The 25,000-nt window shown below is 45.0% G+C and overlaps 1 protein-coding gene across 6 annotated transcripts in view; it reads left to right on the top strand.

The window, feature by feature from the left end:
- The window catches only part of LOC106561737 (reelin), a 331,862-nt gene that overhangs the window by 94,301 nt on the left and 212,561 nt on the right, over positions 1-25,000 (top strand). The window lies entirely within an intron of this gene.

Below are 25,000 nucleotides of genomic sequence, written 5' to 3'. Positions count from 1 at the left end.
TTAGGGTTAGGAGCTAGGGTTAGGGTTAGGGTTAGGAGCTAGGGTTAGGGTTAGGTTTAGGAGTTAGGGTTAGTTTTAAGGTTAGAGTTAGGAGCTAGGGTTAGGTTTAGGGTTAGGAGCTAGGTTTAGGGTTAGGAGCTAGGGTTAGGGTTAGGTTAGGTTAGGAGCTAGGGTTAGGGTTAGGTTTAGGAGCTAGGGTTAGTTTTAAGGTTAGAGTTAGGAGCTAGGGTTAGGTTTAGGGTTAGGGTTAGGAGCTAGGTTTAGGGTTAGGGTTAGGAGCTAGGGTTAGGGTTAGGTTTAAAGTTAGGGTTAAGAGCTAGGATTAGGTTTAGGATCTAGGGTTAGGGTTAGGAGCTAGGGTTAGGTTTAGGGTTAGGGTTAGGAGCTAGGTTTAGGGTTAGGGTTAGGAGCTAGGGTTAGGGTTAGGTTTAGGAGCTAGGGTTAGGGTTAGGTTTAGGAGCTAGGGTTAGTTTTAAGGTTAGAGTTAGGAGCTAGGGTTAGGTTTAGGGTTAGGGTTAGGAGCTAGGTTTAGGGTTAGGGTTAGGAGCTAGGGTTAGGGTTAGGTTTAAAGTTAGGGTTAAGAGCTAGGATTAGGTTTAGGATCTAGGGTTAGGGTTAGGAGCTAGTGTTCGGGATAGGGTTAAGGTAAGGGTTAGGGTAAGGGTCAGGGTTAGGGTGAGGGTTAGGAGCTAGGATTAGGGTTAGGGTAGGGTTTAGGGTTAGGGTTAAGAGCTAGGGTTAGGGTTAGGGTTAGGAGCTAGGGTTAGGGTTAGGTTTAGGAGCTAGGGTTAGTTTTAAGGTTAGAGTTAGGAGCTAGGGTTAGGTTTAGGGTTAGGGTTAGGAGCTAGGTTTAGGGTTAGGGTTAGGAGCTAGGGTTAGGGTTAGGTTTAAAGTTAGGGTTAAGAGCTAGGATTAGGTTTAGGATCTAGGGTTAGGGTTAGGAGCTAGGGTTAGGTTTAGGGTTAGGGTTAGGAGCTAGGTTTAGGGTTAGGGTTAGGAGCTAGGGTTAGGGTTAGGTTTAGGAGCTAGGGTTAGGGTTAGGTTTAGGAGCTAGGGTTAGTTTTAAGGTTAGAGTTAGGAGCTAGGGTTAGGTTTAGGGTTAGGGTTAGGAGCTAGGTTTAGGGTTAGGGTTAGGAGCTAGGGTTAGGGTTAGGTTTAAAGTTAGGGTTAAGAGCTAGGATTAGGTTTAGGATCTAGGGTTAGGGTTAGGAGCTAGTGTTCGGGATAGGGTTAAGGTAAGGGTTAGGGTAAGGGTCAGGGTTAGGGTGAGGGTTAGGAGCTAGGATTAGGGTTAGGGTAGGGTTTAGGGTTAGGGTTAAGAGCTAGGGTTAGGGTTAGGGATAGGGTTAAGGTTAGGGTAAGGGTAAGGGTTAGGGTTATGGTTAAGAGCTAGGGTTAGGGTTAGGGTAAGGGTTAGGGTTATGTGTAAGGGAAAATAGGATATTGAATGGGACTGAAGTGTGTATCCTTAGGGTTAGGGTTAGCTAACCCACTACCACTCCCAATACCATTACCAATACCCCACTACCATTTCAATACCCCACTGCCACTACCAATACCCCACTATCATTGTCAATACCCCACTACCATTATCAATACCCCACTACCATTACCAATACCCCAATACCATTACCATTACCCCACTACCATTACCAATACCCTACTGCCACTACCAATACCCCACTATCATTGTCAATACCCCACTACCATTATCAAAACCCCACTACCATTACCAATACCCCAATACCATTACCCCACTACCACTACCAATACCCCACTACCACTACCAATACCCCACTACCATTACCAATACCCCACTACCATTACCAATACCCCACTACCATTACCCATACCCATTTTTTACATTTGATATTTTAGTCATTTATCAGATGTTATTATCCAGAGCGACTTTCAGTTTGTGCATTCACCTTGAGATAGCTAGGTGGGACAACCACATATTACAGGCATAGAAAGTACATTTATCCTCAATATCGTAGCTGTCAGTAGAGTCAGAGCTACGGGGGGGGGGTCAAGTGTAAGTGCTTGTTTGGAGGAGGATTAGATAAGATATTTTTTGAAGAAGTGGGGTTTCAGATGTTTTCTGAAGATGCTGTCCTATCTTCAGGGGGCAGCTGGTTACACTATTGGGGTGCCTGAACAGAGAAGAGCTTAGACTGAGCTGAGCGGGAGTTGCGCTGGGGAGGGCCAAGAAACCTGAGGTGGCAGAGTGCTCGGGTTGGGATGTAAGGTTTGAAAATAGCCTGAGGTAGGTACAGTTGTCCTGTAGGTACAGCATATTTGGAAAGAATTCAGAACCCTTGACTTTTTCCACATTTTGTTACGTAACAGCCTTATTTTTAAATGGATTAAATAGTGTTTTTCGCCTCATCAATCTACACACAATACCCCATAATGACATCACAATACCCCATAATGACAACACAATACCCCATAATTACAAGGCAAAAACAAGTTTTTTGAAATATCACTTTTTTTTCTTCTTTTTTTCCCCAATTGGTAGTTACAGTCTTGTCCCATCACTGCAACTCCGGTACGGACTTGGGAGAGGCGAAGGTCGAGAGCTGTGCATCCTCTGAAACACGGCCATGCCAAGCCGCGCTGCTTCTTGACAAACTGTTTGTTTAAAACACCAACGTGGAAACACCGTACAACCGGCCATGTGCCCGGCCCACCACAGGAGTCGCTAGAGCGCGATGGGACAAGGACATCCTGGCCGGCCAAACTCTCCCCTAACCCGGACGATGCTGGGACAATTGTACGCCGCCTCATGGGTCTCCCGGTCATGGCAGGCTGCAACACAGCCCGGGATTGAACCCGGGTCTGTGGCAATACCCCTAGCACTGCCTTACACTGGTGTGCCACTCGGGGGGCCTGAAATATCACTTTTACCTAAGTATTCAGACCCTTTACTCAAAACTTTGGCAGCAATTACAAGCTCGAGTCTCTTCTTGGGCATGACGCTACAAGGTTGGCCCACCTGGGTTTCTCACATTCTTCTCTGCAGATCCTCTCAAGCTCTGTCAGGTTGGATGGGGAGCGTTTCTGCACAGCTATTTTCAGGTCTCTCCAGAGATGTTTAGTCTGGTTCAAGTCTGGGCTCTGGCTGGTCCACTCAAGAACATTCAGGTCATTGTCCTGTTGGAAGGTGAACCTTCACCCCAACCTGACATCCTGAGCTGTCTGGAGCAGGTTTTCTTCAAGGACCTCTCTTTACTTTGCTCCATTCATCTTTCCCTCAATCCTGACTAGTCTCCCAGTCCCTGCCGCTGAAAAATATCCCCACAGCATGATGCTGCCACCCGCATACTTCACCGTAGGGATGGTGCCAGGATTCCTCCAGACGTGATGCTTGGAATCAGGCCAAATAGTTCAATCTTGGTTTCATCAGACCAGAGAATCTTATTTCTCATGATCTAAAAATTCTTTAAGTGCCTTTTGGCAAACTCCAAGCGGGCTGTCATGTGCCTTTTATTGAGGAGTGGCTTCTGTCTGGCCACTCTACCATAAAGGCCTGATTGGTGGAGTGCTGCAGAGACGGTTGTCCTTCTGGAAGGTTCTCCCATCTCCACAAAGGATCGCTGGAGCTCAGTCAGAGTGACCATCGGGTTCTTGGTCACCTCCCTGACCAAGGCCCTTCTCCCCCGATTGCTCCGTTTGGCTGGGAAGAGTCTTGGGGGTTTCAAACTTCTTCCATTTAAGAATGATGGAGGCCACTGTTTTCTTGAGGACCTTCAATGCTGCAAAAATGTTGTGGTACACAATCCTGTCTTGGAGCTCTATGGACAATTCCTTCAACCTCATGGCTTGGTTGAAAGAACCGAGCCCTGGGGGACACCAGTAGTGAGAGTATGTGGTGCAGACACAGATCCTCTCCACATCACCTGGTAGGAGCGGCCTGTAATCCAAGAGTGTGCAGAGCCTGAGATGCCCATTACTGGAGCCTGACTGTCACGTCCTGACCAGTAAAGGGGTTATTTGTTATTGTAGTTTGGTCAGGACGTGGCAGGGGGTGTTTGTTTTATGTGGTTCGGGGTTTGTTGGGATATGTTCTTTTGTAAGAGGGGTGTTTTTTTTATGTGTTCCAGGGTTTTTGGGTATTGTTCTATGTTTTGTATTTCTATGTTGTGTATTTCTTTGTTGGCCTGGTATGGCTCTCAATCAGGAACAGCTGTACATCGTTGTTGCTGATTGGGAGTCATACTTAGGTAGCCCTTTTTCCACCTGTCTTTTGTGGGAAGTTGTTTTTGCACTGCTATGTTTAGCCTGCAAGACTGTTTGTCGTTCGTTTGTTTTCTTGTTAAGTGTCTCAATAAAAGTAAATATGAGCACTCAACCCGCTGCGCCTTGGTTTACTCCATACGATGACCGTTACACTGACAGCATGCTCATCTCGCTCAAGTCTTTTAGAAAGAAGGGATACAGGTCTGTAGTTTTTGGAGTCAGTTGAGTCAAGTGTTGGTTTCTTGAGGAGGGGAGCAACTCAGGCCATTTTGAAGTCATAGGGGATGAAGCCAGTCGTCATGGATCAGTTTATGAGGTAAGTGAGGAATGGGAGATGGTCTCCAGAGATGGTCTGGAGAAGGGAGGAGGGTATAGGGTCGACCGGTCAGGTTGTCGGGCGTGGCCAGACCTCACTAATCGCAGGATGTCATTTGGAGAGAGAAGGGAGAAAGAGGTCAAGGCGTTGGGTAGTTCTGTGTGAGTGAGACAAGTGGACTCAATAGGCTGAGTGAATGAGTAGCAGATGTTGTCAACCTTTTTTTCAAAGTGGTTGACAAAGACGTCCACAGAGAGAGAGGAGGGAGGGGGAGGAGGTGGAGGATTAAGTAGGGAGGAGAAGGTGGAAAATAATTTCCTAGGGTGAGAGGCAGAAGCTTGACATTTAGAGTGGTAGAAAGTGGCTTTAGCAGCAGATACAGAGGAAGAGAAGGTAGAGAGGAGGGAGTGAAAGGATGATAGGTCCTCCGGAAGTTTAGTTTTCCTCCATTTTCACTCAGCTATCCACAGCCCTGTTTTGTAAGCTCGCAATGAGTAATTTAGCCAGCACTGAGGTAAGGGGACAGTGCAAGTCATAGGATGCAGGAACGGAGGAGAGTAGGGTTGAAGTAACCGAATCAGGAGACGATGATAGGATAGAGGAGGAGAGAGTTGTGGGAGAGAAAGAGCGAAGATTGCGACGTCGCATGACCGTGTGGGTAGAGGCTGAGTGGTTAGGGTTGGAGGAAAGGGATACCTGGAGGGGGTAGAGGATGAGTGGTTAGGGTAGGAGGAGAGTGAGGCCTGGAGGGGGTAGAGGCTGAGTGGTTAGGGTTGGAGGAAAGGGAGATAAAGGAAACAAAGTAGTGATCAGAGACCTGAAGGGGGATTGAGGTGAGAATAGTAGGCTAACAGCCTCTAGTAAAGATGAGGTCAAGCATATTGCCTGCCTTGTGAGTTGGAGGGGATTGGGAAAGGGTGAGGTCAAAAGAGGCAAGGAGGGGAAAGAGAGAGTTTGGGGTGGCAGGTAGCCCAGTGGTTAGAGAGTTGGACTAGTAACCGAAAGGTTGCAAGATCAAATCCCTGAGCTGACATGGTAAAAATCTGTTGTTCTGCCCCTGAACAAGGCAGTTAACCCATTGTTCCTAGGCTGTCATTGAAAATAAGAATTTGTTCTTAACTGACTTGCCTAGTTAAATAAAGATAAAAAGTAAAAGAAAGAGAGTTGGAAAGAAAGAAATGAATCGAAGAGGCCTCCTGAGTGGTGCTGCAGTAGTGTTAGAGGTGTCACTACAGATCTAGGTTCAATCCCGGGTCTGGCCGCGACTGGGAGACCCATGAGGTGGTGTACGATTGGTCCAGGTTAGGGGAGGGTTTGACCTGCTGTCCTTGTCCCATTGTGCTCTAGCAACCCCTTTTGACGGCAAGGCGCATACACGCTGACTTTGGTCGCCAACTGTACGGTGTTTCCTTTGGTGCGGCTGGATTCCGGGGTCGTGTTTCGGAGGACGCATGGCTCTCGACCTTTGCCTCTCCCGAGTCCGTATGGGAGATGCAGCGATGGGACAAGACTGTAATCCAATTGGATATCACGAAAATTGTGTAGAAAAAGGGAGGGGTAAATAGTACCAAAAAGTATTTATTAATTAATTAATCGAAAGCAGATGTCAGGAGGTTGAAGTCGCCAGGTACAAAGAGTTGTGAGCTATCGTCAGAATATTTGCTCATCAAGGTGTCAAGCTCATTGAGGAACTCTCCAAGGACACCTGGTGGGTGATAGATGACAATAATGTTAAGCTTGAGTAGACAAGTGACAGTGACAGCATGGAATCAAATGAGGAGATGGACATGTGAGAGAGGGAGAAAAGAGAAAATCTCAGTTTAGGAGAGATGAGTAGACCTGTACCACCACTGCAATGACCAGATAATCATCAAACAGTAGATTGGATTTCTGAGTCCAGTAGGGTGAGGCCAGTAGGGTGAGGCCAGGTGCTGCAGCCTGTTCTTGTAACGTCCGTCGTTAGAGTGAGACCAAGGCGCAGCGTGGGTTGGGTTCATCATCTTTTAATTAACGTGAACCAGCATAACAATAAACAAGAAGCACAACGAACGAACAGTATTGCAGGCTACTCACAGCTATGCAAAATCAACTTCCCACAAAAGACAGGTGGAAAAAGGGCTATCTAAGTATAACTCCCAATCAGCAACAACGATGTACAGCTGTCCCTGATTGAGAGCTATACCAGGCCAACACAAAGAAATACACAACATAGAAAGAACATACAAATACAAAACATAGAACGATACCCAAAAACCCCGACAACACAAAACAAACACACCCCTGCCACGCCCTGACCAAACTACAATAACAAATAACCCCTTTTACTGGTCAGGACGTGACAGTTCTAGTGCCCTCGCCAATTCATTGATATATACACTACCGTTCAAAAGTTTGGGGTCACTTAGAAATGTCCATTAAAATAACATCAAATTGATCAGAAATACAGTGTAGACATTGTTAACGTTGTAAATGACTATTGTAGATGGAAATGGCAGATTTTTTAATGGAATATGTACACAGGCCCATTATCAGCAACCATCACTCCTGTGTTCCAATGACACGTTGTGTTAGCTAATCCAAGTATATCATTTTAAAAGGCTAATTGATCATTAGAAAACCCTTTTGAAATTATGTTAGCACAGCTGATAACTGTTGTTCTGATTAAAGAAGCAATAAAACTGACCTTCTTTAGACTAGTTGAGTATCTGGAGCATCAGCATGTGTGGGTTTGATTACAAGCTCGAAATGGCCAGAAACAAAGGACTTTCTTCTGAAACTCGTCAGTCTATTCTTGTTCTGAGAAATGAAGGCTATTCCATGACAGAAATTGCCAAGAAACTGAAGATTTCGTACAACGCTGCGTACTACTCCCTTCACAGAACAGCACAAACTGGCTCTAACCAGAATAGAAAGAGGAGTGGGAGGCCCCGGTGCACAACTGAGCAAGAGAACAAGCACATTAGAGTGTTCAGTTTGAGAAACAGAAGCCTCACAAGCCCTCAACTGGCAGCTTCATTAAATAGTACCTGCAAAACACCAGTCTCAATGTCAACAGTGAAGAGACGACTCCTGGATGCTGGCCTTCTAGGCAGAGTTCCTCTGTCTAGTATCTGTGTTCTTTTGCCCATCTTAATATTTTATTTTTATTGGCCAGTCTGAGATATGGCTTTTTCTTTGCTACTCTGCCTAGAAGGCCAGCATCCCGGAGTTGCTTCTTCACTGTTGACGTTGAGACTGGTGAAAGGCAGGAACCTAGGAAGAAACCTAGAGAGGAACCAGGCTCTGAGGGGTGGCCAGTCTTCCTCTGGCTGTGCCGGTGGAGATTATAAGAGTACATGGCCATTAGGGCCAGATAGTTTTTCAAGATGTTCAAACGTGCATAGATGACCAGCAGGGTCAAATAGTAATCACAGTGGTTGTTGAGAGTGCAACCAGTCAGTACCTCAGGAGAAAATACTTTTCATAGCTGAGCATTCAAAGGTCAAGAGAGAGAGAGGTCGAGAGAGGTTGAGAGAGGTCGAGAGAGAGGTCTAGAGAGAGGTCTAGAGAGAGGTCGAGAGAGAGGTTGAGAAAGAGGAAGAGAGAGAGAGAGAGAGAGAAGGAGTCGAAAACAGCAGGTCTTGGACAAGGTAGCATGTCCAGTGAACAGGTCAGGGTTCCATAGCCGCAGGCAGAACAGTTGAAACTGGAGCAGCAGCACGACCAGATGGACTGGGGACAGCCAGGAGTCATCAGGCCAGGTAGCCCTGATGCATGGTCCTAGGGCTCAGGTCCTCCAGGAGGAGAGGGAGAGATAATTAGAGGAAGTATACTTAAATTCACACAGGGCACCAGATAAAAGAGGAGAATTACACCAGATATAACAGACTGACCCTCGCCCCCCGGCACATACTGCAGCATAGATACTGGAGGCTGGGACGGGGGGGTCGGGGGACACTGTGATTCCATCCGATGATACCCCTGGAGCGGGCCACCCACCCACTTTGCCAAAGCACAGCCCCCACACCACAAGATGGATATCAACAGACCACCTACTTACTACCCTGAGACAAGGATGAGTATAGCCCATGAAGATCTCCTCCACCGTACGAGCCAGAGGGGGCGCAAAATTGGACAGGAATATCCCGTCAGTGACTCAGCCCACTCAAGTGACGCACCCCTCCTAGGGACGGCATGGAAGAGCACTAGTAAGCCAGTGACCCAGCCCCCATAATAGGGTCAGAGGCAGAGATTCCCAGTCAAGAGAGGAGAGCAGGCCAGGCAGAGACAGCAGTTCAAGATCATTTCCGTTACAATTTCTAGCCAAATGTAAAATGTTCCTGTTTTGATTAATTTAATAGAGTTAGTTAAGTCTCCTCTATACCAAATTAGCATACCCCTGAGTCCCTTCCCAGTTTCACACCTGGTAGTTTGGTGGATGGGACTACCAGCTCTTTGCAATTTAGAGGGCAACCAGTGGGTCCATCTCCTCTATACCAGGTTTCTTGCAGGATGACAATGTCTGTATTACCGATTTCTTTGGTGAAGTCCATGTTCCTGCTCTTTAGGCCTAAGGCAGATGACCTCAGGCCTTAGATATTCCAGGATGAGATAGTGAAGGCTTTGTGTTCCATAAAGTGTCCAATGTTGTTGGTCGTGTGGTTTGGCCTCAGACCAGTAAGTGTGAGCAGAGCCTGCTGAGCATCTGGTACATGCCATTGGCTTGGGCTAGTGTAAGAGTGGGGGTTGGGCCTGTTTGCCCTCTCACGGCCTGGGCGTATGTGTTACTTTCATGTTGAGGCCCTCTTTGCGGGAGTGGGGGGCATGTGGTGGGCAGGAGGGACATAGGACTGATCTGAACGGGCCTATATGGGGTGTGGGCATGGTTGGTTTGGGGGAGTATTAATTGGTTGTGGTGGGGGTGTGGATGTGGCTGGTCTTGCTGTTGTCTGGATGTAGGACCTCTCGTTGGTCCTCTAGGTGTGGGTCCGGGGAGAGGTCCCACAGGTCTGGGAGAGTGTCTGTTGATCTGTTGCTCCTGTGTGAGGTGCTGGGGCTGCGTTTGAGGGCGATGTCCTTTAGGATCCTGGCGAAGGTGGCACTGCTGCCTTGTACAGGTGGACCTGGTCATAGAGGCTGTTCAAGTCCAGGGTGGAGTGGTGGGCCAGGAAAACATTTGGTTTTGAGGCACAGTCACAGGAAATACTTGCGTTTACCCGCTGTATGGTAGCAGGGTGGAAGTATTTTCGTGGTAGCAGGGTGTGCATTTGGGAAAGTAGAAGAAGCTTTTTCAATCACTCCCTTGAGTGCTGTGGCCACCCTTTCCTCCTGTGCTCTCAGGTGGTTTGTGCCTGTGTGTATTATCATGTGGCTGGGTGAACCTAGTTGGTCCTCAGACAGAAGGTCTAGGGTGCGCTGGGTGAACCTAGTTGGTCCTCAGACATAAGGTCTAGGGTGCGCTGGGTGAACCTAGTTGGTCCTCAGACAGAAGGTCTAGGGTGCGCTGGGTGAACCTAGTTGGTCCTCAGACAGAAGGTCTAGGGTGCGCTGGGTGAACCTAGTTGGTCCTCAGACAGAAGGTCTAGGGTGCGCTGGGTGAACCTAGTTGGTCCTCAGACAGAATGTCTAGGGTGCGCTGGGTGTTTGGACACTAGAGTTTAGACACACTTTGTTTGGGAAAAAGTTTTTTTTCTTGTATATATTCCCCGTTTGAGGAGTTCGATCTGTGGCTTGTGTATGTCCTTAGTGGGTATGGGGGGGGGGGGGGCATCCCCTGGGCTTGGGGTTCTTCATTTGTCTGTCCTCATGAGATGTCGATGCTATGGTCAGGGTCTGAGTTGGGCTGTTCTGCTGACTTCTCTGGGAGAGTGGCCAGCCCCTCTAATGGGTTGTTCTGTGCCACACATCATCTTTCTCACCTTCTCCTCTAGTGCTCTGTTCTTGTCCTGCTCTTTCTCCCGTCTCTCTCTCTCTCTCTCTCTCTCTCTCTCTCCTACCTCCCTACCTCCCTCCCTCCCTCACCTCCCTAGTTGGACTAGTTTGTCTTCCAGAGAGGGCTTTAGGAGACAGACATCTCCTATTTATCATGCTGGATAATACTGGCTCCAACAACACAACACTGGTGCACACACATCATTCATTTCAATTACAACACATTAGTTCCGTTTTCAGATTACGCTCCAATTGGCTCCAATGTATAAAGCTCGTTCATCATTTAGTCCTGCAATAATACGATGGTATGAGGATCTTCATCGTTTAACCTAACATGGGTATACATATATATATATATCTACACAGGCATTTTGAAGTACTATTTATGAACCAAGGACCCAATTTGATTATCTTAGCTCTCTGTGATCAGGAATCTAGATAAAGGAATGTAGTAACTGTTGAAATAGTCACAGCCATGAGTGGTTGGGTTAATGAAGGTCGTTTGTCAAATTTGCGCGAGGAGATGGTTAATGTGTGTGTTTGTGTGTGTGTGTATGTGATTACAAGTGTACAGTACTATATGTGACTATAAGTGTACAGTACTATATGTGACTATAAGTGTACAGTACTATATGTGACTACAAGTGTATAGTACTATATGTGACTACAAGTGTACAGTACTATATGTGACTATAAGTGTACAGTACTATATGTGACTACAAGTGTACAGTACTATATGTGACTATAAGATTACAGTACTATATGTGACTATAAGTGTACAGTACTATATGTGACTATAAGTGTACAGTACTATATGTGACTATAAGATTACAGTACTATATGTGACTATAAGTGTACAGTACTATATGTGACTATAAGTGTACAGTACTATATGTGTGTGTTAATGACTGAGAATGTTGGAATGTGTGAATTGGACCATTGAACTCATCTCTCTCTTCTCTCTCTCTCTCTCTCTCTCTCTCTCTCTCTCTCTCTCTCTCTCTCTCTCTCTCTCTCTCTCTCTCTCTCTCTCTCTCTCTGGTTTCTGACACATTTGAAAGGCCTCACAATGAGTCTTGACTTCCTGTTCATGTGTTTGTGTGTTTGGTTGCCTTCGGTGCCAGCTGAACTACCCTTCATTCATGTGGCAACTACCCCATCTCAGTTTCCCATCAAGTCTTACCCCTTTCCCCCTCGCCACTGGCACTATCCATTGTAGATATTACCACACAGCTTCTTCCTGGCAAACAATCGCCATGACCACCGCCACCCCAGCCATCACCGTGGCGATGCCAGGCTGTCGCCATGGCCGCGGTCAAGTGATTGGCAGGTGCTGGGATGGATGTCCTGTGTCGGCCAATGACTGGCCAACGTTTGTGTCGCCACACGTTCTGACAACCTGCTGTGGTCCCAGCTGACCTGGGTTCAAATAACACTTGAAATATTTCATATATGTTGAGTGTTTGCCTGGAGTGCCAGGTTGGCTGGGTTTGCAGCTTAGTTTTGGTCCCAATTTGTGCCAGGAAAGCTCAATCAAGCGCACAGCTATGGTATTTGAAAGATTTCAAAAAGTATTTGAAAACATGTCAAAACACCAGTGAACCTAACAGAATGAATGGCCCCAGTGTATTAACAGTGTACTGTAAGGCTTTGTTTATATCATTCCATAGAACCGTGTTGACAGAAGCTATAGAATAACACATAGAACCGTGTTGACAGAAGCTATAGATTAACACATAGAACCGTGTTGACAGAAGCTATAGAATAACACATAGAACCGTGTTGACAGAACCTATAGAATAACACATAGAACCGTGTTGACAGAAGCTATAGAATAACACATAGAACCGTGTTGACAGAAGCTATAGAATAACACATAGAACCGTGTTGACAGAAGCTATAGAATAACACATAGAACCGTGTTGACAGAAGCTATAGAATAACACATAGAACCGTGTTGACAGAAGCTATAGAATACCACATAGAACCGTGTTGACAGAAGCTATAGAATAACACATAGAACCGTGTTGACAGAAGCTATAGAATACCACATAGAACCGTGTTGACAGAAGCTATAGAATAACACATAGAACCGTGTTGACAGAAGCTATAGAATAACACATAGAACCGTGTTGACAGAAGCTATAGAATACCACATAGAACCGTGTTGACAGAAGCTATAGAATACCACATAGAACCGTGTTGACAGAAGCTATAGAATAACACATAGAACAGTGTTGACAGAAGCTATAGAATAACACATAGAACCGTGTTGACAGAAGCTATAGAATAACACATAGAACCGTGTTGACAGAAGCTATAGAATACCACATAGAACCGTGTTGACAGAAGCTATAGAATACCACATAGAACCGTGTTGACAGAAGCTATAGAATACCACATAGAACCGTGTTGACAGAAGCTATAGAATACCACATAGAACCGTGTTGACAGAAGCTATAGAATACCACATAGAACCGTGTTGACAGAAGCACATAGAACCGTGTTGACAGAAGCTATAGAATACCACATAGAACCGTGTTGACAGAAGCTATAGAATAACACATAGAACCGTGTTGACAGAAGCTACAGAATAACACATAGAACCGTGTTGACAGAAGCTACAGAATAACACATAGAACTGTGTTGACAGAAGCACATAGAACCGTGTTGACAGAAGCTATAGAATAACACATAGAACCGTGTTGACAGAAGCTATAGAATACCACATAGAACCGTGTTGACAGAAGCTATAGAATACCACATAGAACCGTGTTGACAGAAGCTATAGAATAACACATAGAACCGTGTTGACAGAAGCTATAGAATACCACATAGAACCGTGTTGACAGAAGCTATAGAATACCACATAGAACCGTGTTGACAGAAGCACATAGAACCGTGTTGACAGAAGCTATAGAATACCACATAGAACCGTGTTGACAGAAGCTATAGAATAACACATAGAACCGTGTTGACAGAAGCTATAGAATAACACATAGAACCGTGTTGACAGAAGCTACAGAATAACACATAGAACCGTGTTGACAGAAGCTACAGAATAACACATAGAACTGTGTTGACAGAAGCACATAGAACCGTGTTGACAGAAGCTATAGAATAACACATAGAACCGTGTTGACAGAAGCTATAGAATACCACATAGAACCGTGTTGACAGAAGCTATAGAATAACACATAGAACCGTGTTGACAGAAGCTATAGAATACCACATAGAACCGTGTTGACAGAAGCTATAGAATACCACATAGAACCGTGTTGACAGAGGCTATAGAATAACACATAGAACCGTGTTGACAGAAGCTATAGAATACCACATAGAACCGTGTTGACAGAAGCACATAGAACCGTGTTGACAGAAGCTATAGAATAACACATAGAACCGTGTTGACAGATGCACATAGAACCGTGTTGACAGAAGCTATAGAGTTCCACATAGAACCGTGTTGACAGAAGCATCCTTCTAGGCTGTGACAGAATGGACCCTTTCGTTAGATTCTCATAATTGCATGTTTTTGTATTTGTCTGATTGTTTTGATGTTGACGTCGTCATTCAAGTCAACTACCACTTGAATTATCAGCATTTTATTGCTTTCATGTTGTAGCTCCAAACTGTAAGGAACTGAACAAACAGGGAAAGTAGAGACAGTGGCGCAGATACTTGCAGACGCAAACACACACACACACACACACACACACACACACACACACACACACACACACACACACACACACACACACACACACACACACACACACACACACACACACACACAGTCTGTCACAGGCCTGGGAGAACTAATGATGTGTGTGATGAAGTTTGACTGGTGCTTTTAAAATGATGCCCTCTTCTTTTCCCCACATTTAATTAAAAAACACATTGTCTGCACAGATTAATATTAATTCCAGTACGGAATAAGAAGGTTCCCTACAGACAAAATCAAATAACTACCCCCCTCCCCCGCCTTTGATATATCACAATATAATGTTGCCTTCAAGACACTGCTTTCATTAAACACTCCAAGCTAAACGCTCTGCATACATGAATGTTAATGCTCTGTTTGTGTGTGTGTGTGTGTGTGGAGTGTGTGTGTGTCTGTGTGTGTGTGTGTGTCTGTGTGTGTGTGTCTGTGTCTGTGTGTGTGTCTGTGTGTGTGTGTGTGTGTGTGTGTGTGTGTGTGTGTGTGTGTGTGTGTGTGTGTGTGTGTGTGTGTGTGTGTGTGTGTGTGTGTGTGTGTGTGTGTGTGTGTGTGTGTCTGTCTGTGTGTGTGTGTGTCTCTGTCTCTGTCTCTCTGTGTGTGTGTGTGTGTGTGTGTGTGTGTGTGTGTGTGTGTGTGTGTGTGTGTGTGTGCTGTGTCTGTGCCTGTGTCTGTGCCTGTGTCTGTGCCTGTGCCTGTGCCTGTGCCTGTGTGTGTGAAGTGACAGCTGCAGTGAATTGACAAGGTGAAGCAAGGCCAGTCTACCCTGGGGGTTAACCTCTTACTGCAGCTGGATAAATCAGGGTCACACACACTGGTTTAAAACAATCTACTTTGAAACAAAAGTCTACACCTCACACACATGGTTATGGGCTTAAAGAAACGAAGACACCTGTACCATGTCAGATATAGAGTTGAAATATATTCCATTTTGAGTTTGCATCCCGATAGTACACTTTACATACATCACAGAAGACTGAAATATAACAAAACTGTTTGACATAGAAATACTGGATTTTCTGCATTTAAACATGTTAATAACATCCCACCCATGAGGCCACTAGGTCATTTGACTGCAGGAAAGGGCTGCGAGAGACCCATACAGCCCCCTAGATAACGCCATAAAGCCCCACAGAACCCCATAAAGCCCCATAGAGTCCCATACATCCCAATAGATAACGCCATAAAGCCCCATAGAGCCCCATAAAGACCCATAGAGCCCTATAAATCCTCACAGAACCCCATAAAGCCCCATAGAGCCCTATAAATCCTCACAGAGGCCCATAAAGCCCCATAGTCCCATAAAGCCCCATAGAGTCCCATAAAGCCCCATAGAGCACTATAAAGCCCCACAGAGCCCTATAAATGCAAGTAAAACTAAATGCATGCTCTTCAACCGATCGCTCGCTGCCCACACCTGCCCGCCCATCCAGCATCACTACTCTGGACGGTTCTGACTTATAATATGTGGACAACTACAAATACCTAGGAGTCTGGTTAGACTGTAAACTCTCCTTCCAGACTCACATTAAACATCTCCAATCCAAAATTAAATCTAGAATCGGCTTCATATTTCACAACAAAGCATCTTTCACTCATGCTGCCAAACATACCCTCGTAAAACTGACCATCCTACCAATCCTTGACTTCGGCGATGTCATTTACAAAATAGCCTCCAACACTCTACTCAGCAAATTGGATGCAGCCTATCACAGTGCCATCCGTTTTGTCACCAAAGCCCCATACACTACCCACCACTGCGACCTGTATGCTCTCGTTGGCTGGCCCTCGCTTCATATTCGTCACCAAACCCACTGGCTCCAGGTCATCTATAAGTCTTTGCTATGTAAAGCCCCGCCTTATCTCAGCTCACTGGTCACCATAGCAACACCCACCCGTAGCACACGCTCCAGCAGGTATATCTCAATGGTCACCCCCAAAGCCAATTCCTCCTTTGGCTGCTTTTCCTTCTAGTTCTCTGCTGCCAAGGACTGGAACGAATTGCAAAAATCACTGAAGCTGGAGATCCATATCTCCCTCACTAGCTTTAAGCACCAGCTGTCAGAACAGCTCACATATCACTGCAGCTGTACATAGCCCATCTGTAAATAGCCCATCCAACTAACACATCCCCATTCTGTTATTTTTAATTTTTTGCTCCTTTGCACCCCAGTATCTCTACTTGCACATGCATCTTCTGCACATCTATCACTCCAGTGTTTAACTGCTCAATTATAATTATTTTGCCACTATGGCCTATTTATTGCCTTACCTCCCTTATCCTACCTCATTTGCACTCACTGTATATAGACTTTTTGTTTTCTCTCTCTATTGTATTATTGACTGTATGTTTGTTTACTCCATGTGTAACTCTGTGTTGTTGTTTGTGTCGCACTGCTTCGCTTTGTCTTGGCCAGGTCGCAGTTGTAAATGAGAACTTGTTCTCAACTGGCCTACCTGGTTAAATAAAGGTGAAATAAAAAAATTACTTTAAAAAAAAATAATACCCATAAAGCCCGACAGAGCCCCATATAGCCCCATAGAACCCCATATAGCCCCATAGAACCCCATATAGCCCCATATAGCCCCATAGAACCCCATAGAACCCCATAGAACCCCATAGGGCCCCATAGAACCCCATAGGGCCCCATGAATCCCCATAGGGCCCAATGTCTCCTCTGACTGAGACAGTAAGTTTCAGTAACTGAACATTAGGTCCACCAGTGGGAATATAAGCACTGTCTGCCAGTCAGTCACAGCCAGGAATATAGTAGAACACTTTGGCAGGAGAAAACTTTACATTTGTTTGAAAGTTAAAGATAAAGTACAGAAAGTTAAAGTTGATTATGTTTGAATTGAAGGAGTATAACTCAATATTATACTTTATTCATAACCACTAGTTGAAGGACACGGTCAGGTCGTATACATTTTAGATTTTGACCAGTTGTCTAATGTATGAATCCAGAATGATGTTAGTTAATGTGATATTCAGTCATAACGATCCTCTCTGTTACTCTCTCTCTTTTACTCTCTCTCTCTGTTACTCTCTCTCTGTTACTCTCTCTCTCTGTTACTCTCTCTCTCTGTTACTCTCTCTCTCCCATCCTAATGCCTGGGAGTCTGGGACACAACACTCTGTTTCTCTCTCTCTGTTACTCTCTCTCTCTGTTACTCTCTCTCTCTGTTACTCTCTCTCTCTGTTACTCTCTCTCTCTGTTACTCTCTCTCTCTGTTACTCTCTCTGTTACTCTGTCTATGTTACTCTCTCTCTGTTTTTCTCTCTCTGTTACTCTCTCTGTTACTCTCTCTCTCTGTTACTATGTCTCTGTTACTCCTTCTCTCGCCAATCCTAATGCCTGCACTCTTAGAAGAAACGGTTCCAAAAGGGTTCTTTGGCTGTCCCCATAGGAGAACCCTTTGAATAACCCCTTTTGGTTTCAGGTAGATCCTTTTTGGTTCCAGGTGAAACTCTTTAGGGTTCCATGTAGAACCCTTTGTGGAAAGGTTTCTACAGGGAACCCAAAAGGGTTCTCCTATGGGGATAGCCAAAGAACCCTTTTTGGTTCTAGATAGCTCCTTTTTTTAAGCGTGTGTCAGTCTGGGACAATGTACTTCCATTTCACTGGGACAATGTGCTCCCATTTCACTGGGACAATGTGCTTCCATTTCACTGGGACAACATGCTTCCATTTCACTGGGACAACATGCTTCCATTTCACTGGGACAACATGCTTCCATTTCACTGGGACAACATGCTTCCATTTCACTGGGACAACATGCTTCCATTTCATTGGGACAATGTGCTTCCATTTCACTGGGACAATGTGCTTCCATTTCACTGGGACAATGTGCTTCCATTTCACTGGGACAACATGCTTCCATTTCACTGGGATAACATGCTTCCATTTCACTGGGACAACATGCTTCCATTTCACTGGGACAGTATGCTTCAATTTCACTGGGACAACATGCTTCCATTTCACTGGGACAGTATGCTTCCATTTCACTGGGACAACGTGCTTCCATTTCACTGGGACAGTAAGCTTCCATTTCACTGGGACAACATGCTTCCATTTCACTGGGACAGTACGCTTCCATTTCACTGGGACAACATGCTTCCTTTTCACTGGGACAACATGCTTCCATTTCACTGGGGCAACATGCTTCCATTTCACTGGGACAACATGCTTCCATTTCACTGGGACAACATGCTTCCATTTCACTGGGACAACATGCTTCCATTTCACTGGGACAACATGCTTCCATTTCACTGGGACACCATGCTTCCATTTCACTGGGACAACATGCTTCCATTTCACTGGGACAACATGCTTCCATTTCACTGGGACAGTATGCTTCCATTTCACTGGGACAACATGCTTCCATTTCACTGGGACAATGTGCTTCCATTTCACTGGGACAATGTGCTTCCATTTCACTGGGACAACGTGCTTCCATTTCACTGGGACAACATGCTTCCATTTCACTGGGACAGTATGCGTCAGTTTCACTGGGACAACATGCTTCCATTTCACTGGGACAGTATGCTTCCATTTCACTGGGACAACGTGCTTCCATTTCACTGGGACAGTAAGCTTCCATTTCACTGGGACAACATGCTTCCATTTCACTGGGACAGTACGCTTCCATTTCACTGGGACAACATGCTTCCTTTTCACTGGGACAACATGCTTCCATTTCACTGGGGCAACATGCTTCCATTTCACTGGGACAACATGCTTCCATTTCACTGGGACAACATGCTTCCATTTCACTGGGACAACATGCTTCCATTTCACTGGGACAACATGCTTCCATTTCACTGGGACACCATGCTTCCATTTCACTGGGACAACATGCTTCCATTTCACTGGGACAACATGCTTCCATTTCACTGGGACAGTATGCTTCCATTTCACTGGGACAACATGCTTCCATTTCACTGGGACAGTATGCTTCCATTTCACTGGGACAACATGCTTCCATTTCACTGGGACAGTATGCTTCCATTTCACTGGGACAACATGCTTCCTTTTCACCGGGACAACATGCTTCCATTTCACTGGGACAGTATGCTTCCATTTCACTGGGACAGTATGCTTCCATTTCACTGGGACAGTATGCTTCCATTTCACTGGGACAGTATGCTTCCATTTCACTGGGACAACGTGCTTCCATTTCACTGGGACAACGTGCTTCCATTTCACTGGGACTACATGCTTCCATTTCACTGGGACAACATGCTTCCATTTCACTGGGACAGTATGCTTCCATTTCACTGGGACAGTAACCTTCCATTTCACTGGGACAACATGCTTCCATTTCACTGGGACAGTATGCTTCCATTTCACTGGGACAGTATGATGCCAGGCTGTGCCACTGATAACCCATGGGGAGCAGAGCTGGGCTGGTACTATAAGATACAGTTATGTTCTACAGCAACAAACACCAGTCAAACACAAAGCTGGGCTGTCTCAACTCAGCTCCTTTTCACAAACTAACCCTAAACACATTCTACTGTCAGTCCCCCATGTCCCCCTGTGTGTCTATACGTGTCTCTACTTGTGTTCATGCCATGTCTCAGTCATATCGAACTGTGTGTGTGTGTGTGTGTGTGTGTGTGTGTGTGTGTGTGTGTGTGTGTGTGTGCTTGCGCGCATGTGTGTGTGTGTGCTTGTGTGCTTGCGCGCGTGTGTGTGTGTGTGTGCTTGTGTGTGTGTGTGTGTGTGTGTGCTTGCGCGTGCGCGTGTGTGTGTGTGTGTCATACCGTGGGAGTGGGCAGGTCATCTCTCTATGTCATTAATCATATCAGACAGCTCATAACAGCCCAATCTGCATGTAGAAGAAAGGAGAAGGAGGGGGGAACAACTCACCCTTAGGTACTCTTCTGGCCCCTAGCTGTATAAGGAATCTAATTTAACATGCAACATTAAATGATGTTAAGTACCAGTGGCATTTGAACCCCGAACAACAAGCTATTGTTATTGAATGAGACTTTTAGTTCTGGCTTTCAGTGATGAATTTAGCCCAGTTACACAGTCAAAATGTAGTCTATATGAACAGTTATACAGACAAAATGAAGTCTAAATTAACAGTTATACAGACAAAATGAAGTCTAAATTAACAGTTATACAGTTATACAGACAAAATGTAGTCTATATGACCAGTTATACAGACAAAATGAAGTCTAAATTAACAGTTATACAGTTATACAGACAAAATGTAGTCTATATGACCAGTTATACAGGAAAACTGTAGTCTATATGACCAGTTATACAGACAAAATGTAGTCTATATGACCAGTTATACAGGCAAACTGTAGTCTATATGACCAGTTATATAGGCAAACTGTAGTCTATATGACCAGTTAAACAGGCAAACTGTAGTCTATATTAACAGTTATACAGTTAAACTGTAGTCTATATGACCAGTTAAACAGGCAAACTATGGTCTATTCCAACAATGCTACTCTGATTCAGAGCAGTTAGGTTAAATGAGGAAGACACATTTCAGTTGAATGCGTTCAGCTGTACAACTAACTAGGTATCTCCCTTTCCCTTCATACAGACTGGGGAGTATTACAGTACAGTACCGTACAGTATACCACTGCATTGTTGAATACTCCATTCTGATTGGCTGGAAGGGCATTTTAGATTTTGTTCTCTACTGGATTCAGCATCCACTATTGACTATTGGTCTGTCTGTCTGCCTGCCTGCCTGTCTGTCTGTCTGCCTGCCTGTCTGTCTGCCTGCCTGCCTGCCTGCCTGCCTGCCTGCCTGCCTGCCTGCCTGCCTGCCTGCCTGCCTGTGAAGGAAAACCAAGAAAGCAATCCATGTGGTCCCATGTGGCTCAGTTGGTAGAGCATGGTGTTTGCAACGCCAGGGTTGTGGGTTCGATTCCCACGGGGGACCAGTACGGAAAAAAAAAAAAAATGAAATGTATGCATTCACTACTGTAAGTCGCTCTGGATAAGAGCGTCTGCTAAATGACTAAGTACAAAAAAATAAAAAATGTAAAATGTCTTAACTGGAACCCAACAGGACAAGACAGATTCACTCTCTCAAACAGACAAGGGGAACAAATGGGGGAAAGATGAAAAAGAGAGAAAAGAAAGAGAGTATGACTTGAAAGTAAAATTTAAAGGAGGGAGAGATAGAGGGAAAGAGAGAGAGAGTGAAAGAAAACAGTGAAGCAGTTAGGGAAGGAAAGGAGTGAAGCGGTTAGGGAAGGAGAGGAGTGAAGCGGTTAGGGAAGGAGAGGAGTGAAGCGGTTAGGGAAGGAGAGGAGTGAAGTGGTTAGGGAAGGAGAGGAGTGAAGTGGTTAGGGAAGGAGAGGAGTGAAGGAAGGGTGAAGATGAACTCCAGGAAACAACAGCATTGGGTCACACACGGACACACACCCTCAACATCGCTCTCCCAATTTCTATTCCCCGTTGCAAAATATACTCAGGCGTACAATGCAAATAAAATAGATATTTATTTAATTTCCAGAAGTAGAAAAACATCCCTATTATTCAATGGGAACCCAAATCCCAAATGCTTTAGTTAAGCAACAAGCTGAGAACAAAGAACCCGGCGATTCCTGCATCTGTCTGTCTGTCTGGGGGAGGGAGAGGGAGAAGGAGAGGGGGAGGGAGAGGAGGGAGAGAGAGAGGGAGGGAGAGAGAGAGAGAGAGAGATAGAGAGGGAGAGGGAGAGAGAGAGAGAGAGAGAGGGAGAGAGGGAGAGAGGGAGAGAGAGGGAGAGATAGAGGAAGAGAGAGAGAGAGAGAGAGAGAGAGAGAGAGAGAGAGAGAGTTGTTTGGTCTTTGTGAAAACATAATAAATACTACAAAGCCGTGGTGTCCTCACATGTTGGGGTTATTGTGACTCATAGTCCTGCTATTGTCTTTGATTCTTATATCAAACATATTCAACAGATGTGATCTTCCAAACATACCAGTACAACATGTTAACGACTCCTCTCCGTCTATCACGTCCGTTTCTGTGTGTCACTATTGAGAGAGAAATGTACATCTGTCTGTCTGTCTGTCTGTCTGTCTGTCTGTCTGTCTGTCTGTCTGTCTGTCTGTCTGTCTGTCTGTCTGTCTGTCTGTCTGTCTGTCTGTCTGTCTGTCTGTCTGTCTACCCTGAACCTATAGTAGTCTATAGCACTGTGATGATAACTCATCTTTGTAATTAGGCTGGTTATAAACCACAGCTCTATAGTAATGTATGACTCTAACAGAGTGGAGGGCCCTGTTACTATGTGGAGGGCCCTGTTACTATGTGGAGGGCCCTGTTACTATGTGGAGGGCCCTGTTACTATGTGGATGGCCCTGTTACTAGGTGGATGGCCCTGTTACTATGTTGATGGCCCTGTTACTAGGTGGATGGCCCTGTTACTAGGTGGAGGGCCCTGTTACCATGTGGACCGTTCAGTGTGTAAGACGTAATCACACACTAATGACAAAGCTGCTCTAAAGTCGCCTCGCTTATGTAATGGCTATGATTTACACTAACACACACACACACACACACACACACACACACACACACACACACACACACACACACACACACACACACACACACACACACACACACACACACACACACACACACACACACACACACACACACACACACACACACACACACACACACACACACACACACACACACACACCAGCTGTAGCCACCCCTATTGCTCAGACAGATTGGTGGTATATTGAAACAAAAGCGTAGATGCATTCAGTCCTGTGTTGCAGCTCTACTCTATCGGGCAGAGAGTTAACAATTTATTCATGTTAATACTAAAAAGAGACTACAGCCCAGCCAGGCAACGGTTGACTGCAGTTCAGTCATACACAATATTTAATCTGGGGTTATATGTTATCTAAACACCACTGTCCTCCTGAACAACAACCCAACTCCTTTACCCCACCCTCTCCAACAGTCAGTGAGTCGCTGCGTCCATGACTGGTATGAAATAAATCCCAGTAATAGCCAGCACTGCGTCCTTCATCACAAGCCTAGAGCTAAAATACCCCCTCTGCATTTATATGAAAGTCAGTAACAGTTTTATGGGCAATATTGTTCGAGGTTCTTTAACTTAGGGCTAGGCGTAAGTTCCGGTGAAACTGGAGGGCGCACAATTCAAAATAAATACTTGTAAAAAGTATGGATATTAAACATTTAAATACATACACGTGTCTTATATCAGTTGAAAGCTTAAATTATTGTTAATCTAACTGCACTGTCCGATTTACAGTAGCCATTACAGTGAAAGCATGCCATGTGATTGTTTGAGGATGGCGCACCACAAATATACTTCCAAAGTTTTGGCAAAATGGCTTAAAACTTCTTAGGGCTAGGCCCCTTTTTTTCATTTTCAGCCTGAATGACGTGCCCAAAGTAAACTGCCTGTTGCTCAGGCCCTGAAGCCAGGATATGCATATATCTGGAACCATTGGAAAGAAAACACTTTGAAGTTTGTAGAAATGTTAAAATAATGTAGGAGAATATAACACAATAGATATGGTAGGAGAAAATCCAAAGAAAAACCAACCAGAATTGTTTTGAGAGAGAGACCATGCTCTTACAATGGCCAGTATGAGGGCATACTGAAAATTAGCTCCCAGGATAAGGTAAGGGTAAGGGAATTGCTGTTACAAGAAAATGTTCAGAGTATGTAACATCTAGCACACTGAATCAGGTGATTCAATCCCTGGTCCTTTCACACTTAGAGTACTGTCTGGTTATATGGTCAATCCCTGGTCCTTTCACACTTAGAGTACTGTCTGGTTATATGGTCAATCCCTGGTCCTTTCACACTTAGAGTACTGTCCAGTTATATGGTTATCTGCAGCAAAGAAAGATATAAAAAAGCTCCAAAACACTCAAAACAGGGCAGCCAGATTGGCTCTTCATTGCTCAAAACAGGGCAGCCAGATTGGCTCTTCATTGCTCAAAACAGGGCTGCCAGATTGGCTCTTCATTGCTCAAAACAGGGCAGCCAGATTAGCTCTTCATTGCTCAAAACAGGGCAGCCAGATTGGCTCTTCATTGCTCGATCCGTATGAATATTATCCAAATGCATCAGAATCTCTCATGGCTTCAAGTTAAAAACAAATTACTATCTAGTCTTCTGATTTTCTTTAGGAATTTTTCAAAAAACCACAGCATTTTTCAGGCCAGTTACTACATACTAGCAACACGCATAACCATCAAACCAGACAGGTAAATTCAGGGCAGCTAAAACAACCCAAGCCAGGGCCAAATTGCCTTAAATCTACCGTTTTATATAGAGCCATAGCTGAATGGAAATCTTTACCAATCCATATTTCTCAGGCAAAAAGTAAATCCACCTTCAAGAAAAAAATAAAAGAACATCTAATGTGATAGACCATATGACTGGACAGGAAGTAGAAAGCATCAACTGAATGTTAAATGTGTTTCCTGTCAGGTACTTTAATTATCTGTATTGTCTACTTTTTGAATGTTTGTGAAGTCTTATTTGTGGATGTTTGTAATGTCTTGTTAATTGTTGTTGGACCACAGGAAGATTAGCTAGCGTTGCGGCGTTGGCTAATGGGGATCCTAATAAAAAAAAGACAAATGACAAACGTTACGTTTCTAATGGCACCCTATTCCCTACATAGTGCACTACTTTGTCCAGAGCCTATAGGAAAGTAGTGCGCTATGTAGGGAATAGGGTGCCATTTCGGACTCATCCTTAGTCTCTCCTCTGTGTGGCCACTGGCCAAGCACCAGTCGTCCAGCCTGATGAAGACCTTGGGTCGAAACATGGCACAGTAAACTGTGGGAGCTATA

Source organism: Salmo salar, chromosome ssa10, assembly GCF_905237065.1.
Source record: "Salmo salar chromosome ssa10, Ssal_v3.1, whole genome shotgun sequence".
NCBI classification, from domain to species: Eukaryota; Metazoa; Chordata; class Actinopteri; order Salmoniformes; family Salmonidae; genus Salmo; species Salmo salar.
Note: the sequence above shows the minus strand (reverse complement) of the source record. Positions and strands in the feature narration are given on the sequence as shown.